At 39.6% G+C, this 20,330-nt stretch overlaps 1 protein-coding gene and 1 long non-coding RNA gene across 4 annotated transcripts in view; one reads left to right on the forward strand and one right to left on the reverse strand.

The window, feature by feature from the left end:
- The window catches only part of LOC103348253 (uncharacterized), a 204,097-nt gene extending 188,309 nt beyond the window's left edge, over positions 1 to 15,788 (reverse strand). For both annotated transcript variants that reach the window (XR_011379992.1, XR_011379991.1), the window contains exon 1: positions 15,466 to 15,788. This is a non-coding gene — a long non-coding RNA (uncharacterized lncRNA). The remainder of the gene's footprint in view (positions 1 to 15,465) is intronic.
- The window catches only part of SNAP25 (synaptosome associated protein 25), a 94,739-nt gene continuing 89,458 nt past the window's right edge, over positions 15,050 to 20,330 (forward strand). For both annotated transcript variants that reach the window (XM_002710974.4, XM_002710973.5), the window contains exon 1: positions 15,050 to 15,207. The gene's annotated coding sequence lies outside the window, so the exon portion shown is untranslated. The remainder of the gene's footprint in view (positions 15,208 to 20,330) is intronic.

Genomic DNA, 20,330 nt, shown 5'->3' on the forward strand with positions numbered 1-20,330 from the left:
AAAAAGGTAAACAGATTCTGCCCCAGATCCCTTAGAAAGAATGAAATTTAGCCAACACCTAGTTGTCAACCTACTGAAACTACTTTGTATCTCTGATCTTGGAAGCAGTGAGAATAGGTTTCTGTTGTTTTAGGCCACTAAGTTTGTAGTAATTTGTTCCAGCAGCAGTAGAAAATTGATACTCTGTCCATGGGATTCTGTTTTGCAGCTGATATTCAGAACCACAGGCCTACTGATGTGCAACTGGGAGTGGAAGGTCAATGTGAAATTTACATAAAAATGAAAACCACTGTTAGCTATCCTCCCTACTAAGCAGCTTTCATTTTTAAATTGAATTTAGAGAGGTGAGTCAAAGTGTGGGAGGCAATAGGAAATTATGATGTCAAGGCTTAGCAGAGAAATGGCCAGAAAAGTGACCCTTCAGTGAACAGAGGGGCCTGGAGACCTTGAAAAACCATGGGACTTCTGACAAGACTGGAGAAGAGGCAGATGAGTTGTTTGTCAAATTCATGAAAGCTTTGAGTTTGGCCAGATGTTGGAGCAGGGGTTAAGGCCAGAAGTTCGGTGGGAAAGGTGAGAAAGATACAAGATTGTCAAAGTCTGAATCAGAAGTCTTGGCTGAGGAACTACAGAGAAAGAATTTTTCTGAGGATCATAAGTAAGATGAGAGGGCAGTCTGTGGGGGAGTGAACCCTGGAAGAACAATGACTGCAAGAAATGGAACAGAAAAGCAGCGACAATTACATTAGAAGGGCATACATAGATTACAGGGGAATAGAAATATTTCCATTACAGATGTACACACTAATCATTATCATTTTTTAAGATTTTATTTTATTTTAAATATAATTGAATGATTTTTATTATCTTCCCATAGTTGTGTAATAATTACTACTCTCTAATTCCAGAACATTTTAATCACCCCAAAAGGGAATCACATACCCATTAGCAGTCACTTCCCCTTCACACTCCTTCCCTTGCTTTCTGACAATCACTACTCTGGTTTCATCTCTATGTTTTTGCCTGTACTGGGCATTTCATATAAATGTAAGGAGATAATATGTGGCCTTTTGTATCTGGCTTATTTCACAAACTTAGTATAATTGTTTAAGGTTCTTCTATGTCATAGCATGTACCAGTACTTCATTCTTTCACATCAACAAATAATACCACATTGTATAGATGTGCCACACTTTGTTTATATATTTGTCAATTAATTGTCAATTTTTGGCTATTAGCATAATTCTGCTATGAACATTTGTGTACAGTTGTTTTTGTGGATATACGCTTCCAATTTTCTTGAGCATATGACTACAGAACTCAAACTACTGATACATATGTTTCAGTTTTTAAAGGACTGCGAAAATATTTTTCAAAGTGTCAATGTCATCTTACATTCTTACTAACAATAGATGAATGCTTCATTTTCTCCATATCTTTGCCAACATCTGCTATTTTCTATCTTTTGGATCACAGATATCCTGGGAATGTGAAGTAGTATCTCATTGTGCTTTTGATCTGCATTTTCTTTTTTTTAAATTAAAAAAAATTTTTTTTTTAATTTTTGACAGGCAGAGTGGACAGTGAGAGAGAGAGAGAAAGAAAGATCTTCCTTTTGCCATTGGTTCACCCTCCAATGGCCGCCACGGCCGGTGCGCTATGGCCTGCATATCGCACTGATCCGAATCCAGGAGCCAGGTGCTTCTCCTGGTCTCCCATGGGGTGCAGGGCCCAAACACTTGGGCCATCCTCCACTGCACTCCCGGGCCACAGCAGAGAGCTGGCCTGGAAGAGGGGCAACAGGGACAGAATCCGGCGCCCCGACCGGGACTAGAACCTGGTGTGCTGGCGCCACAAGGCGGAGGATTAGCCTAGTGAGCCACGGCGCCGGCCGATCTGCATTTTCTTAATAGCTACTAATGTCAAGGATATTTTCATGTGTTTTGTGTCCATTTGTATATCTTTTGAAAATTTCTGTTCTTTTAATTTGGATTTCCTTTGTATTATTATAAAGTTGTAGGTATTCTTTATATGTATTGGATACCTATCATATATCTGATAGATATATAACTTGCAAATAGATCATCCTTTTCATTTTATCTTTCCATTTTCTTGATGATGTCTTAAGAAACACATTTGATTATTTTGAAGAAGTTTAATCTCTCTCTTCTCCCCCTTCTCTTTTTGTCACCTGTGTTTTGTTGTTGTATCTAAAAAACCATTGCCAAATCCAAAGTCAGGAAGATCTCAGACATATTTTTATTGCTTGAGCTCCTATATTTAAGTCTTTGGTCCTTTTTTGAGTGAGTTTTTGTAGATGATATAAGGAGAGACTAATCTCATTATTTATTCTACATATGAATATCCAGTTTTCCCAGTATTATTTGTTAAAACAATTTACCTTTCTCCTTTGAGTATTTTTAGCATCTTTATCAAAAATTATTTGACCTTAATTGTGAGAGTTTATTTATGAGATTTCTATTCTTTTCCATTGGTCTGTCTTTATGCCAGCTGTACATTTGCTTGATTAGATAGCTTTGCTCTAAGTTTTGAAGTCAGGAAGTCTGAAACCTCCCATTTCTTTTCTTTTAAAGATTGCTTTGGCTATTCAGGATCCCTTGAAATGCTACATGAATTTAATAAGGAGGATTTATTTTTCTATTTCTGCAAAAAACACCAGTAGAATTTTGATGAGAATTGCATTGGGCCTGTAGGTTCCTTGGGTGATTTCATTTTTGTAGATAATTTGAAGAAAGGGACCAACTTCATTATTTTATATATGAGTATCAAGTTCTTTTATTGTTGAAAATACTGTTTTTATCAGGCCGGCGCCGCGGCTCACTAGGCTAATCCTCCGCCTAGCGGCGCCGGCACACCGGGTTCTAGTCCCGGTTGGGGCACCGGATTCTGTCCCGGTTGCCCCTCTTCCAGGCCAGCCCTCTGCTGTGGCCAGGGAGTGCAGTGGAGGATGGCCCAGGTGCTTGGGCCCTGCACCCCATGGGAGACCAGGAAAAGCACCTGGCTCCTGGCTCCTGCCATCGGATCAGCGCGGTGCGCCGGCCGCAGCGCGCCGGCCGCGGCGGCCATTGGAGGGTGAACCAACGGCAAAGGAAGACCTTTCTCTCTGTCTCTCTCTCTCACTGTCCACTCTGCCTGTCAAAAAAAAAAAAAAAAATACTGTTTTTATCACATTGTTCTGTTGGCATCCTTGTCAAAAATAATTAATTATAAACATAAGGGTTTATTTCTAGACATTTAATTTGGTTCAATTGATCTATTTTTGTGCCAATATCATAAGATCTTTATTTATCTGGGTATTAAGTTTTGAAATGGGACAATGTGATTGCTTTGTTCTTTTTCAAGATATTTTTGGCTATTCTGGATCTCTTGCTTTTTCATATGAAGTTCACAGTCATACTATCAATTTTCCCAAAAACAGAACTAAAGTTTTGATAGAGATTGCATTAATCTAAAAATCAATTTGGGTAAATTTCTTTCTTAATATTAAGGTTTCCAATCCATAAACATGGTATATTTCCATTTATGTAGATAATTTAAGTGATGGTTTATAGTTTTTGTTATACAAGTCTTATACTTTTTTATCAAATTTGTTCCTAAATATATTTCTTTTTGGTACCTTCTAAATGAAATCATTTCCTTTTTTAAAAAAAAAAATTATTTATTTATTTGAAAGGCAGAGTTGGAGAACAAGAGAGAAAGAGAGAGAGAGATCTTCATCAACTAGTTCACACCCCAGATGGCCACAGCAACCAAAGCACTTGGGCCATCTTCTTTCTGCTGCTTTCCCAGGCATATTAGCAGAGAGCTGGATCAGAAGTGGAGCAACTATATTCCTAAACATAAATGTACTTATGAAATTTGTGTTCCTTAAAAAATAAATTAAAAAAAAAAGTGGAGCAGCCCAGACTCAAACTGACTCCATATGGGATGCTGGTATCCCAGGTGGTGGTTTTACCCATTGTGCCACAACACCAGCCCCCAATGCTGTTGTTTTCTTAACTTCATTTTTTTGATAGTCATGACTAGTGTGTATCCCGGAAAACTGCTTAAGTTGTTTATTATTTCTAATTGTGTGTGTAAGTGTGTAGTGTATATCTTAGGGTTTTCTATATCCAAACTCATGTCATTTACAAATATACATAGTTTTAATTTTCTTTTATATATGGATGACATTATTTTTTATTACCTAACTAGAACCTCCGGTATAATATTGAATAACAGTGGTGACAGTGAACTTCCTTGTCTTGTTCTTGATCTGTAGAGAAAAACTTTCAGTAATTTTGCATTAAGCATGATATTAGCTGTATGTTTTTCATAGATAGCCCTTATCAAGTTGAGAAATTTTTCTTCTATTCCTAGTTTGTTGATTGCTTTTATAATGAAAGGGTGTCCTTTATTCTCTAAGTATAATATATTGATTTATTATTGTTTGTTGAACCAAACTTGCATTCCTGGAACAAATCTAACTTTCTCATCATTTATAATAATTTCATATGTTGCTAAAATTTTGGTTTTATAATACTTTGTTAATAATATTTTGTTTCTATATTCATAATACATATTTATACGTAGTTTTTTTTTGCGATATCTTTGGTGTTGGTATTAGTGTTATACTGACCTCATAAAATGAGTTGGGAAGTCACATCTCTTCTACTTTATTGGAAGACCTTAGAAATATTACTGTTAATTCTTTTTAATAAGTATGGCAGAATTCACCAGTGATACTACTGTAGAGTTGGAAATAGGGATATGGGAATATGGTACGTTAAATACCACAGAGTTTTTTTTAATCAAGTTTCAATTATTTTTCTTGAATAAATGCTCCTCAGATTGTTGCAAGCCTTTGATTAATTTCTCAAGCTCTAAGAAGTTTTGTTGATGTTCTTCTGGCTTTTGAAGAGGAATAAGTTTGCAAAGATCCCTATTCTACCATTCCAGATGTGACTCTCCCATTTAAATTTTATTGTTTAAATATTGGCTCCAACAGATCTTCTGTCCTGATTTCAGCTCTCACATCTTATTTTTCAATTTCAGTCTCAGTCTCTTTTGCATTGTCCAGAAAAACTAAGGGGTTCAAAGTACACTTCAAGGAATCCAAGATGTTTCCTACCATAAAAGCTTATGTCATTTTGATAAATTGAATAAGAAAGTTTTCAGAACTGCCAAGGCTTTATGGAATAGCACAATGAAGCAGGACATTGTAGCCCACCCAGATTGTGAGGACCTGTGTAAGAGCATCTTGAATCAATGTTCTTATGTCCATTCTTTTAAACAAGAGTAACACGTTTACATAAAAACAGTAATAAAATTTTAAAAATAAAATCTTGCACCTTAGTCTTTATGATTCACATAAGCAACCATCTTTAAATATTTCAATTGTAAATTCTTCTTGGTGGTCTACAACCTTAATTTTAAGCAATATACTTATATTTCTTGATGTATCAGCTTTAAATAATATATGTTAACTGATCTTTGTGAGAGATGAAAGTGTTATCTAATGGCTCTTTCTCCTTTTTAAAATATTTATTTATTTATTTATGTGAAAGGCAGAAAGAGAGAGAGAGAGGAGAGAGAGAAAGATCTTCCTTCTGCTAGTTTGCTCCCCAAGTGGCTGCAAAGGCAGAAGCTGGTCCAGACCCAAGCCAGGAGCCAGGAATACCATCCTGGTCTCCAACATTAGTGGGGTCCCAAGTACTTGGGCTATTTTCTACTGCCTTCCCAGGTGCAATGGCAGGGAGCTGGGTATGAATCAGAGCAGCCTGAGCTTATATGGGATGATGGCAGCAGGTCAGGCAGCAGCTTAGCTTACTGTATCACAATACTGGCCCCTCTTTCTCCTTTATTACAATTACCAAACTTTGCTACTTCTATTATTATTGGATGCTACTTTTTGTTTTCTGTTGGCTAACTTTATGTATATACTGATAAATAAAAATACAGGATGACTAAAATTTATTTTTAGTTTTATCAACTTTACACCAATTACCTTAACCATTTACCATATGAAATGAGTGCTTCTATGTTAGGTAAAACTTCTCAACCTTATCCTCTGAGCCATCTTTCTTTACCTCCCGTATTCTGCCAATCCTATCACCACTCTTGTCTGTTAGGCCTCATAACATTAGGTCCTGTTTGGTAAACATAATTAAGTCTTTCATTGTTGGCCTGCAACTTGGATTTTAAATGTTGAATATCAATAAATAGTATTTTATTATGATTATGTAAATATTATTTACTGCAGAACCAGGCAGAATGGAGACTGTTTAAAGAAGAAATATCACTTTGGCGCCGAATCTTCTCACAACGAAAATAAACAAAGAAGAAAAATACAAATGGGAGATCTTTCCCTAAATTTCATTTAAAAATTGCTTAAAACTGTGTTATAACATGGTTGACTTCATATTAGAAGGAAAACATTTATATATATTTTGTGTTTCCTATTGTGTATAGAAGTATTTTATTTTGATTGCTCATAGATAATATCTCTGCCTTCATCAGCCTTCAATTAGCCACCTTTTAAATTATACTATTATCTAATTAACATGGATTTATTTCTGAACCTGCTTTCTAGCTCTGACTTCAGTAAAGAAATTTTACATTGGCTGTGATATTTCCCAAATCTCTATGCTTCCTGCTTTTGTGGATTCCTTTGTGAGTTGTTGTATTATTAGAGTACAATATTCAGAAAGTATTTTTATTTGCAAAAAAAATGCATGAGAGGTAAGCTTCCTGAGTCCATGCACATCTAGAAATGTCCTTATTTTGTCCTTCAATCTTTATTAGTATTTTGGTTTCATAGAGACTTACAGGCTAATGTTTGTTTTCTTCCAGTATTGCAATACTTTTTTCTTTGACCTCTAACATCTGGATTTGCTGATGCTGATTCATTTAATGTTGATATTACCCTTATTCTTTTGCATGCTGCCATCTCTTTCTTCGCTATGGGAGCTTGTAAGATTTTCTCCAGGTAAAGCAGGAAATTGTACAGAGAAAAGCATAATCATTGTGTGATATTAATTTATCAGTGAACAATATTTACCTAGTCATATTAGTGACTGACTGCTTAACAAAAAGTTGTACTATTGACAGGATAAGGGAAAGAAAGGGAGGTGATACAACAGAGTTTGACTACCATCTGCCCTAACAGGAAGTCAACTGATAGTGTATTTTCCAATTCTGGAATGAGCAATGTCTGCACATTATTTAGAAACAAAGGATATACCTGACAGAAAAGCAAATATCATTGAAAATGATTGCTTCTTGGAAATAGGATATAGATGCAGATATAAGTAGGAGAAGTGTACTATGAAGAAAAAGAGTGTGGGGTAAAAAAAATAAAGAATGATAGTGAGTTGGAGGTTAGTAATTTTAGCTGATTTGGGTTGTTAGAGAAAGCTTCTTTTAAAAAGTGGCATTTAAAAAGTCTCACGAAACTGAGACGTAAGAAAATTTTGGAAACAGTATTTCCAGTAAAAGCAAGTGTAGTGGTCCTGAGTTGAAGATGTGCTTGGTTGGTCAATGAAAAGGAAAAAAGGAAAAAGGCCAATGTAACTGGAATGAAAAGAGGGGGAAGGGAGGGAGAGAGATGTGAAACAAGTTTGGAGAGGTAACCAGGAACAAGATCTTGTGTGATAAGTGAAGAACTTCAGATGTGATAGAAGCCACTGAAAGTTTTTAAGAAAGGATGATATGATCAGATTGGTCTTTTAAAAGTATCCTCATGGCCACTATGTTGAAAAAGAGAGGCAAGGAGAAAAAATAGGAGGCTACTATAATAGCCCAAGTAAGAAATGACAGTGACTTAAACCAAGGTGTTATCTGTGGAAATGGTGACAAATAGTTAGATTTGAAAAATACTCTGAAAGTATTTTATGGATTAGAAGTGCATATGAAAGAGATCAATTAAATAAGATTTTTATCAGGAATTGGGGGAATGTATTTCCCATTTTCAAATATGGGGAAGAGGGTGAAAGGAGCCTCTTGGAGTTAAAAATATTCATTATACTTTGTATATGCATTAGAAGTCCACATTTGCTTTGTATTTAAGTGCAGGTGTTGAGCAGAGCATTTGTATATATGAACCAGACTTCAGGAGTGCAGTAAGGACTAAATATGTTGTTGTGAGTATATCAACACATTTTCCCCACATAGATACCACTCAAGGTCTTGGAATTGGATATAATTACTTAAAAATGGGTATAGAGTGAGGAGAAAAGCACTCACTTGAGCCCTCAAAGTTAGGAAGATGAAGCATAGCCAACAACAGACACTGCTGAGTGTTAGTTTGGGAAATGGGACACCTGTGGAGATTGTTAATTAGGAACCTAAGAGAAGTTGATTCTTATAGAAAGGAAAGAATCAACTTATATATGAGAGGACTTCAAAACATTTGTGGGAAATGAAATATGAAAAAAGTAACTGTGCATGAATTTAAAAACACTTTGCACCAAAATAAAACTATCTTTTGATTCTGTTTTACATTAAACTTTTGACATATCCTAATATTTTCAATTTAAGGTGGCTTTGAACATCCAAATCAAAATGTCCAGTAAAAAGTTAAAAAAGGAGTTCATGAGTTAGAAATAGTATGAAATTAGCAGTGATAAATATAAAATAATTAAATTTATTAAATGTATTCATTTATTTATTAGAGAGAGAGAGGGAGGGAGAGATATCGACAGAGAAAGCTCCTGTACTCTGGTTCACTACTCGAATGCCAACAGCCAGGACTAAGGTGACTGAAGTGTAGAACTGGGAATCCAATCCAGGTCTTCCACAAGAGTGGCACAAACCCAATTACTTGAACTATCATCTATGCCTACCAGGATATGCATTAGCAGGAAGTTGAGTCAGAAGCCTGAGGCAAGGATCAAACCCAGGCACTTCAATACGGAATGCAAGCATCTTAACAGCTAGACCACATACCCACTTCAAGAATCAGATACTTTGAAGACAGTATATGAAGGAAGGAGTGGGATATTGAGTGTTAATGATGTACCAAAGTCAGTACATAAGTCTGGAAGACCAATCAAAATTTTGGAAGACCTAATAAAGAATTTGGAATATTAAGTTTTCAGTGCCTTTTTCAACTCCACTACTAACTAGTTTCATGGTACAAAATCTTCATCTATCAATTGGGAATGAAAATAATGTTAGTATCATATACATTCCAGAAAATTGTTGCAAGAATAAAATGTAGGGGCTGGTGCTGTGGCGCAGTAGGTTAATCCTCTGCCTGTGGCGCTGGCATCCCATATGGGTGCCGATTTGAGTCCCAGCTGCTCCTCTTCCAATCCAGCTCTCTGCTATGACCTGGGAAAGCAGGAGAAGATGGCCCAAGTGCTTGGGCCCCTGCACCCACATGGGAGACCAGGAAGAAGAGCCTGGCTCCTGGCTTCGGATCAGCATAGCTCTGGCAGTTGCGGCCATTTGGGGAGTGAACCAGCGGAAGGAAGACTTCTCTCTCTGTCTCTCCTCTCATTGTCTGTAACTCTACCTCTCAAATAAATAAATAAAAAATCTTTAAGAAAAAAAAGAATAAAATGTGGTCATATGTATGACAGTGCTTTGCAACATATACAAAGCTATTCAAATGTGAACTGTTCATTATTTTTCTTCTGTTTGGCCTAGAGTCCAGAGCTTTCATGATGGAGAGTCAGGACAGGTTCCATGGACATACGGAGCTCTCAGGGGGGCTTGTGAGAGACTCAGGGAAATGTCTAACTTAACCTGCTGAGCACCACAATGTTTCTGCTTTAACCCATCTGCTGTAGAAAAAGTGAAGCCAACAAAGAGGAGCGAGACAGAGGTGAAGGCATCTGATAAAAAGAGCTTTAAGAGGAGCCGGCTCTGTGGTGTAGCAGGTAAAGCCTCCGCCTGCAGTACCGGCACCCCATATGGGTGCCGGTTTTAGACCCGGCTGCTCCACTTCCAATCCAGCTCTCTACTATGGCCTGGGAAAGCAATAGAAGATGGCCCAAGTCCTTGGGCCCCTACACCCATGTGCGACACCTAGAAGAAGCTCCAAGCTCCTGGCTTTGGATTGGCACAGTTCCAGCCATTATAGCCAATTGAGGAATGAACCAGCAGATGGAGGACCTCTCTCTCTCTCTCTCTCTCTCTCTCTCTCTCCCTCCTTCTCTCTGTGTGTAACTCTGACTTTCAAATAAATAAAATCTTGGGGTTAAAAAAATAACAAGCTTTAAGAAAAGGAAAGAGTGGGTTCAGAGAGTCACGTGATTCCAGAAGTCAAAGATGAAAAGTCCATTGGACATGGACCAAGGTATCATTGATAAAATTTGTAGAGATATTGTGAGCTGGCTGAACTGCAGGTGTTCCCTCCAGTATCAACACTATGGCACCAGATATCCTTGTTCATTTTTAGGCATATCCTGAATGATTCATGTCAACCCATCTTAACTTGATGCTCCTCCCCAGAGTTCCTAGCCCTTGTTTAAGACCTCATATCATCCCACTCAAAACCATCGGCCCCCATTGTTATGCTATAACCTCTGGTTGACCCTCTCAGCTATATTTTGAGCACATGTTGTACCCTGAGTCTTACTGAAGACACTTATTAGGCATCGATCTCTGAATATTTTCCTTGATTGTATTACACTCTCTTCCTTCAACCATGTTGCTTCTGTTTACACCAGATGAACAGCCTAGCTCCTTCCCTTGTAATTCACCCCAACCAACCTTGCGACTCACTCAACCAAACCAGTGATTCATAGACTTATCTCTCTAGTAAATGTAACCCTGAAACCACTGATGAGAAAAATCATACACAAACCTCAATATGTTGAGACAAAAACCCTTGCTGCAGAGGGAGGAAGTGAGTCTGATGGAATTGGAGAATCCTATGCCAAAACACAGTGATTATGAGCTTAGGCCCTGTAGTTCAAATCCTAGCTCTTTCATTTATTAGCTGTGTCCTTGATCAGGTTATTTAATGTCTCATCTATAATTCCCTCTCCTTTTACTTAGATCTCAATATATCCCAGTGCCAAGCAATGGCAGGTATAAGATATTGAATAAATTAATTAGTTACTACAAAGAAATAAAGGCCCAGAACAATTAAGTGATGCATAGCAAGCTAGGGGTCAATGAAGAAATCAAGCTTCTATAGTATAAGAGTTACACATTCTTACAGAAATAAAATTACCTCAAATGATGATGTATTATATTTAACCAATAATCATGGTGCTAGATGTGATTCTAAGTGTTTCAGAATATTATTGTGAGTAGGATATAATTACTGCTGTGTTTTACCTATGAGATGACGAAGGTACAGACGGGTTACAAACTGAATGGAATTCCTTAAAGGTTAACTAAAGAAATACCATGGTCTCTTTCAAATAGCCTTTTTAAATTTCACTATCATTTTCTCCTTCCCTCTATCCCTGTGGTCACAAAACTCTTCTTTCCTACCTGACCACTGGCAGGTATCAATATTGAGAGTGTCCCAGGATGCAGTCTTCTAAGACAAAAGTCCAATTATGATGTATAAAGGAACAGCATCTGGCAGCTAAACCCTCTTCTCCTTCCTTCCCACAATGCTGTTCTTAGCGGGGGAAAAAGTGTTTTTAAGATTCTGAGTGTGCAGCCTCATTTTTTCAACATGGCAACCCAGAAACAGTTAATATTCCTGATTCTCTTTCTATATCTTGGAAGCTATGTTCCTACCTCAGAGGCCACATCTAAACTCCCTACAGCCTGGGGAGTTTAGACCTAGAGCTTAATAAGTTCTACTAATTCACCATGGGGTAAATGGGGTGGGTCTGGGGTAAGGGTGGAAGAATATATCAAGAGAAAGAAGCAAATAAACAATTTGGAAAACAGACCAAGGAAGGCAGACAGTTGATGTGTCTAATGATATATTCCTGTGCCCAAGCCTCGTGCCCTCACAAAGTTTTCAAACATTGTCACAAGATTCTAGGCCTGTCCCTGCAGGCTTCTGAGTGAGGCTAGTTCTAAACAACTTCCAAGTTGACTTTATAAAAGTCATATGGTACTTTATAAAAACTCTTATTATTCATTATTAAATTATAATTATTGAGTCAACCATGAGTGTTGTGCCTTCCGTCAGAAATATAAGCTAAATATCTTGAACCTGGAGCTATTACAAACCAGAATACTTTAGGGCATGGTGTACCAGAAAATAAGCTTTCAGAGATTGAATTAGCACAGTGTAAATATCTATCCAACAGAGCAGGTAATTTTCTCATTGCTCATCAAATGAATTCCTAAGCGTTAGTTACCCAATATGCTGGTTCTTGTAGAAATAACCCACAAACAGCTGATTCATTTGGGAACAAAGTTTCCTTTATCTTCCTTAGTGTAGGGTTCAAGCCTTCCCTTCGTGAACCCTGACTGACATAAATCTGGTTCCCTACTGGCAAGGATGACTATGGATTTTATTTTTTATTCATCTGTTTATTTGTTTTTCTTTTGTTTTAATCAAAGAATGAGAAAACACTAGAGGAAACATCTCATTATCATATTCAAAATACATTAGGGCCATCTGGTCAACCTGACTAGACTTCTATCTGTCAGATTAGACTGTTAACCTTTTTTCCCCCAAAGCAAAATGAAGAACCTTTTAAGCAGCACTGTCTTCAAAGCAAGCACATGGCAATGGAAATGCTGTCAGCTAACCTTGTAAGCCCAGTGAATCAGTTTGACTCTCTCCTCTCATCTGCAGTTTTTAGAGATGTTGGTGTGAGGCATCAGCAGCTGAAAACCCCGGCTACAAAGCCAGTCCTCCCCTGTGGCTGCCACACAGCTTTTGCCTGCAGGATGAGCTTCCTCACTGACGTACTTACTTTTTTTTTTTTTTTTAATCTGGAAAATCCCCCGCCTCCTCCATTCTTTCACAAACTTTCTGCCTGAATGATTTCTCATCAGAGAGCCCTACATACATTTTGTTTCTCCCCACTGCGGGCCTTCTTGTTTATTTTTCTACAAACTTCTGCATGCTGCCCTTTTTTTTTTCCAAAACGTCACATTTTGGAAAAAATTTTGACTCTGAAGGATTTTTCAAGACCACTACATTCTCACTGCTTTCCCCACTCTATTCCAACTTGCTTTTTATAATGAAAATATGAACCATAATTGGGAGAGATTTATTGGCAAGTAAGTATCTGAGGACCACGCAGCTTTTTTTCTTTACAGGAACCTTGAATGTTTAATAAATATTTAAGTAAACAAATTTCAGCCACATGCTTTATTTTAGGAATCCAGCTTTAATAAAAATCCAAGCACTATTATTTTAGGAATCCAGCTTTAATAAAAATCCAGACGCTATTATTATTGCAAACATTAATATTTCAAAATACTCTGGATCAGGGAGTCTTTTAGAAACAATGACTTCCACTGATTTCAATTAAAGGCAACCTGCATTAAACTCTAGCAGCTCCTTCCCTCCTGAGCACAGTCCCTTTACAATGGGTCTTTCCTCCCCCATCACCACTTCCCGCAATCACATGCAATTAAAAGGCTTATTATTGCTGAAGCTTGGCCCTCAGCCAGCAAGGTGCGTGTGTGGGTGCGTGTGTGTGTGTCCGTACTTGTCTGTATATTGTTTTTCCGGAGCCAGTTCTAAATGGTTTTCTCTACGTCTGAAGGAGACAAGGATCTTCCATAGCCCAAAAGAGGCCATCAAGTTTTAACACTGCGAGGCACGACTTCTAATTGCATCCTCCCCAGAAAAGTACAAACAGTTCCTCAGACGAGGTCCCCCACCTCCTACGCGCCCAGCAGCCTGCCCTCCCCGCAGAGAGCCCCGCGACAGCCTCCCCAACACCTGTGAATCATCCGAGAGGCTCCAAGGCAGAGCTATTTGCACGCCACCCCCATCACCGCCACCACTGCCTCCCTGGGCGCCTCCTGCACGACAACAGGGTGGGGTGGGGGTAGCTAGGATTATTGCTTTTTTATTATTATTTCTAATTTCTCATATGACTTGCACAAGACACCTTCCTCACTCTTGCCCTGATTTGAACATCAGAGAGCCCCGAGCCAGCCTGTCGTGGTGCCCAGGCTTTGCTCACTGAGCGAAGCACCAGCGTTTTATCGCGTCCTAACCATGCTTGAACGCAAACCCGCCACCTTCTCCCTGGATGTCTGGACCGATCTAGGAGGCGCCTACGTGCCTGTGCGGACTTTTCCTAAAATACCCAACGCAAAACCCCAGGCTCAGACTGCAAATTCCGCTGAAAACAGCGTCATCAATGTTACCCTGGCCAACAGCTCTCAACTCCTAGCCTGGAGTCCTAGCAACCCCCTGCTGGTTTGGTTAACGACCCTTCCGGACTCAGCGGATACTCTCCGTGGTAATAGCTCTGACGTACTTTAAAATAAAGTGTGTGAGTCTCTCTTCCCAACTGACCACATGAATGCAAACTCCTAGCCCTCGTTGCAGCTCGGATAAAATGAAGAAATCACTCATAAAAAATAGCAACCCACGTAGCCTAGCCATATATGGAGCTGGGGAGGGTTGACAGGGATGTCCCTTCGGACCCTTTTCTGGTGGTTAGGGGCACAAACCGTAGCTGAAATTTCCCCCTCCCTCACCGTTCCCACCACCGCCTCTGCCTTCCTCTCTTCGCGTGTGACTCAATTCAGCTGGAGTAAATTATGTATATGTGATCTATAGATGTACGTATATTAACATTCATAGGCACACACAACAAAGGACATCAGGGAGCCAGTGGCAAGGTAAATGTGTTTGCCCAAGACCGGGTGTTAAAATGGAGTCCTAAAACCTCTCTGTTCGGGTGTTTATAGAACGCTAAAATGCAAAGATTTGTAGTGAAGCGCACACGGAGCTGAGTCAAGCTCTGGGCACCTCGAGACTCGTCCCCTCCCTTCACGCGCCTCCGCCCCCCTCGCTCCTCCCCGGCCACCACGCGCCCCCTCCCTCATTCGACCCTCCCTGCTCTCCATTCCCCCCACTCACCCCGCCCCTCGCCAGAATACTTCCTCCCCGCCCCTCCCGAGCCGGCTATTAAAAGCTGCTGACGTCAAAGGGACGGCCATCTTTGATGAGGGCAGAGCTCACGTTGCATTGAAGACGAAACCTCGCCGAGGTCAGGCGCTGTCTTTCCTTCCCTCCCTGCTTGGCGGCTCCTCCACGCTTGCAACCTGCAGGGGCCCCGGCGAACACCACCCTCTGGAGAAGCCAAGGTAAGGGGACCCTCCCCAGCTCGAGGTTCTGGCTCTAGATGTCTGTGTACCCCAAAGGGACCCCACAGCTGGGCAGAGCAAGTGAGCTTGGGCAAATGCAAGTGTTTGTACACTTAGGGTGCGGTATTCCGGGTATGCACGTCTGGCTAGACTCCCTTCTGGGGCTTTATAAAGTATTTTCGAGGTGAGCTGCTTGGGGAAGGGATGAATGGAGATAGTGCAGGTGGAGCGATGAGGAGGAAGAACAAGGATACATACCGAATAAGTTACTCCTCTGCAACAGTCGTGGGACTCTGTCTCTTCCATTTTGCGATGCAGTTTTCGGAGATGTTTAGCAGGCTAGGGGGTAGGGAGTAGGGGTTTGTTTTTCTTTCTGTGGACCAAAAAAAAAAAAAAAAAAAAAAAACGAATCAAAACAAAAAGCCATCATGTTGTTCTAATTCTCTTGGGAAGAATTAAGGAGGAGGCAAGGTGTGGGGCGCTGGGGAGGCCAAAGGAGAAAGAACGAGTTCTCGCCCCGGGCAAGCGGAGCTGTGGCAGCGGCAGCAGCCTCCATGCCCCGCGGACTTGATTTATGCCGCCTGCTCCACGTCAACTGCAGGCTGGCGGGAGGCGGGCGGGTCGTGCCGAGTGGGAGGGCTCTGCGGAGGGCTGGCGCGGTGGGCTCGCCCCGGGGACTGCGGCGGCCGGTGCTCAGCACCCTGGAGAGCAGTACCGGGGGCCCGTGCTGGCGCCGGCGACCTTTCAGCACCACAGACAGCAGTCCGGCCGCAGAGCGGCATCTACCTGCGGCAGACGCCTGGCGGGGACTGGATGTGCCAGGGTTGGAGGTCAAATCGTCTCTCTGAGACCCTGATCTTACAGGGACCATTAATAGAGCAGGCATAGTAGGTTCAAAGAGAAAAGGGAAGAAAAAATAAATCCTGTCCACAAAGACTTAAGACAATTGCCTGCTCTCCTGTTCACCTCCTGCATACCATCAAAAAAAAAAAAAAAAGTCTGCTGGTGGAAACCCTCTGTGTTGCCCTCTGCCCCTCTTCGGTAGGAAATAAACACTTTTAAAAATAATATGTGTTAAGTCTCTAGCAAGATATATACATTTTTGTTTGTTTTTGTTTTTAACAGAGTAAATCAATCTACAGATCTTGGGTGGGCATGAGTGGGGTATATATGAAGATGGCAAAACTGTTTATAGAAGTGATATCTTTCTAAATATTTATATTTTATGAACATTTAGGATTAACTGAATTAATAAGAATCAACATTACCACGAGCACACATTCACAAAAATACATCTTCGAGGACTATTACAGTCCTATAGTGTGTATTATTTAACATCTCTTGCTGTGAATTCAGAGTTAGTAGAAGTATTTCCTGTAGTTGTTGGTTATTAATGGTCAGTAGTTTCTTTTTTGTTTTGATAACATTAAGACTGGTCTACCACAGGACAATCCAACTGTGTCCTTCAGGACACGGCAGATGAGAGATCCAGGGTGTTAGAATGAAACCGGGTTCCAACCTAAAGATCTACTGCAATTTCTATTATAGCACTGCAGGATTTTGCTGAGGTGATGATAAATACTTTGGCCATTTTCTACTCTGAGGTTTGGAGCCTCTGAGTGAGCAAAAATCATCACAGCAATATTTCTCTTTGATTTAGACAGATCAAATTGTCATGAAATGGCTGGGATCAAAACTGTACTATTTAAGTAGCTGGCAAAAAGAATAACTGTCATATGTAAGAATATGTACAGCATATTAAAAAATGCTACCATGATCCCTTTAAAAGACTCAAAATAAGATCTTGGATTGTGTTTAATTAGGCATAACTCCAATCATCTGTATACTAAAGATTCTAAAACATCTTGTTCACATACAGAAGGTTTTTCCATCTCAAGCTATCTATTTATTACATAGTGTTTTTCCTTTTTATGGTTAACCATGCATTTATATATATGTGTGTGTGTGTATTGTATATAATATATATATATTTGTTCTGTATGGATGTAAAAATTATTTGGGTGGACATTTATTCATCAGTCTATACCTGCATGAAAGAAGTTTATAACTCTAAAATCTTCAGGCAAAATAAACAACTTGTTTCAGTTATGGGAGGAAGGGAGTTATGGACAGGAATCATTAAAAATGTTTTTATCTTCATGCTGCATATCCAGACAGCTCTCTGCGTAGTTGCGTCAAAAGAAAAGCCTAATGCAGCTGGAATTACGTGCTTGGACATTGGTAATTACTGCTGAGTTTGTTTGCTAGTGGAAGACTGGGGATAGGAGGAAGAGGTAGAGGACTGCAGTGAAGCTGCGAAGGGCACAGGACTGGGAGGGAGAAGCAAAATGCGGGATGATAGGGCTAATTCTGAACGAGCTTACTGACAAATTAAAGAAAAACATCACTGATTCATGAATTTAACATGTACATTGTTGACACACTTCATAAAAAGGAATCTAAGATGTGTTATTTTAAGAATTTTAAAAATCCAGGGCAGTGCAGTGAGAAGAGGTATGAGCAGATAGACAAAAGGATGAACCAGGTATCATTCATGCAGCCCCTCTGATGGTACCTGGAATTTTCTGTTACTATTTTGGCATTCAGATAACAAAACAACTTACAGTCTTCTGAGCTGTTCTATGGTAAAATCTCTGAAAAATGAAACCTTTTATTTTCACTCTGTTAGACATGCACAATCACACATATGCAAACACAACATAAACTGTCCCTTAGTTAGCTTGTCTAAAGATATTCCTGAGCTCTAAATGATAGCCCTCAGTGTCAGGGTTATCAACTGGAAGATTGATGTTTGTTCCAGTCCCACCTGGAAGCTGCGTAACAGCAGGCCTTCAGCAGAACCTGTAGGTCTTGAGCATTAAATGGGAGAAATAATTCAAGAAAGATATTGAGAGAGGAGACTAGAAAGAAGAAAAATAAATGAAACTGATTTTTAGATGATGCACTCTGAATAAACAATGTTTCTTGTGTTATGGAACTGTTTTGCAATTCTACCAAGCTAGGAAAATCCATGTTTTCAGCTTCAGCGCTGGATTTGTTTCTGCAATGTCATCCCTTGTCGGCAGCGACTAACCTGATAAGAAGATACCAATCAATCAGTCAACACCAGATACATAAATGAACTCCCATGGAGGGGATATCAGGCCTCATAGTTATATGGCCTTTGACCTCAATGAGTTTAACATCTAGCAACCTTTAAAAAAGTTTAAAGTCAGTAAACATTACTAGAACTAAAATGCAATAAAATGGTGGAAGAAAATATGTGAGGGGACATATTAGTAAATGTCCAGTGAATGTGACTAACACGAAGGAATGTAAATTCAGAGGACAGCAGTGTTGCAGATCTGATCTGAGAGAACAGGTCGAACTTGAGCTTCTTTTGAAGATTGGAGAGAGGCTGAAGAAGTCTGCTAAGTAGAAGTTACAGCATAAGCAGAACTGCAAGTTGGGCAAGTTCCATGCTATGGTCAGCAAACCCTGAAAGAGCCCATCCATCTGAGTGGAATCGTAAACTTGCATGTATAGTTTGGGGGGCAAAGGGGTTGCTATACCAGAATTGGAGCCTTCTGTGGAAGGCTTTAAATGCAAAACTGAGAATTTGGTACTTTATCTTCTAAAATTGATTTCTGAGCAGAAACTGATATAACAAAGTAGCCAGGTCTTCTTTAATATCCAGAAATTGCTGTTGACACAGTGGATTTAATTTATGTTCTTTCAGAAATTGAGAGGAGAAAAATAATGTTGTGAGAGATCACTAATTTAAAAAATATCACTCATCACTGAAGAATCTTTTAAGCTCACTCTTCAAGATGCACATACGCAGATGAACATGTAAGGCCTGCCCAGAGTTAATTGTAAGTTTCAACTTTCCACCACTAACTAGAACAAATTATTCAAGATGAGTACCTGAGATTGAAAACAGGTCAGGAATCTGGTGATGAGAAGTCACAGAAGGTATACTTACCTGATCAATGTGATGCAGAACACTCTCTTGTACTCTCTGAGTATTCTGCATTCTCAAATACACTGGTTGGATGAAAAAAGACATCAGATCTTCTGAGCATGTCTCAGGCAGCAAAACAATTGACTAAGAATGGGGGGGGTGATGTGAGAAAATTCAGAAAATCTGGAGTGAGGGAGGTGGGCAGCGAGTCAAATTTCTTTATATAGCAACCTTGCTGATGCTTGCTGATTACCCTCCAAGGGCTATTTGAAATCTGGACTATACCTATTTCCATTGTAACCTAGTGTTTACTACTCTTGCCAGCGGAAATTCAAGATTACAAGTACCGATGGAACTGCTAAACCAAAGTAGTCGATGACTTCCTGGAAAGGAAGAAGTAGCAGTTGCAGACTAGGATTTATTGCTATTTCACTGTGGCTGTGAAGTATCAAGAGTGTAACCTCATTTGTTCTTCATCAAAACACTGAAAAAAGACATGTCCTAGGGTAACTTTCTGATTTCCGAGCTGACATCCCAGGAGAAACAGGAGAGTTGTGACATTTGATGCTTTAGGAGGAGGTCAGGCTGGGGATTAGTAAACTGAGTCCCCAAACACCTCTAAACATCAGGTAAGAGGAAGGGAGAAGATGTGACAGCACATTGAGGAAATGGGAGGTGTGAATGGAAAAGCTGTAAAGAAATTAGCCTTACAACAGGAAAAAACTCAGAAAATTCCAGAGACCCTCAGCTACACAATAAGCTCTTCAGAGTTACTGTTGTTGCTATAACAAAAATATCCAGTCTTTCTATTTAATTTCCTTCTCCAGAATCTTAAGCACTTCCCCTTAAACATGTAAAAGTCCAAAAAGCTTCTAATTTCTCCTTGAACAACACAAACCTTGGTCATGATGTTAAATACCATTAGGAAGACATAGCTCCGAGTTAGAAAGACAGAGATACCCAAAGACATGATTAATCAGAATAGACCGGGGTGGGGTGGGGGGAGAAAGTACCTTACCTATGCTCGTTCACTAATCCTCATAACCTCCATGTGGTCAGGTTACTATTAGTAACAATTACTATCAGGTAATTACAATTACTATCAGGTTACTATTACTATTAGTTACTATTTCCTACATACAGATAAGGTATATAAGGT

This window comes from Oryctolagus cuniculus, chromosome 11 (assembly GCF_964237555.1).
Source record: "Oryctolagus cuniculus chromosome 11, mOryCun1.1, whole genome shotgun sequence".
Taxonomy (NCBI): Eukaryota; Metazoa; Chordata; class Mammalia; order Lagomorpha; family Leporidae; genus Oryctolagus; species Oryctolagus cuniculus.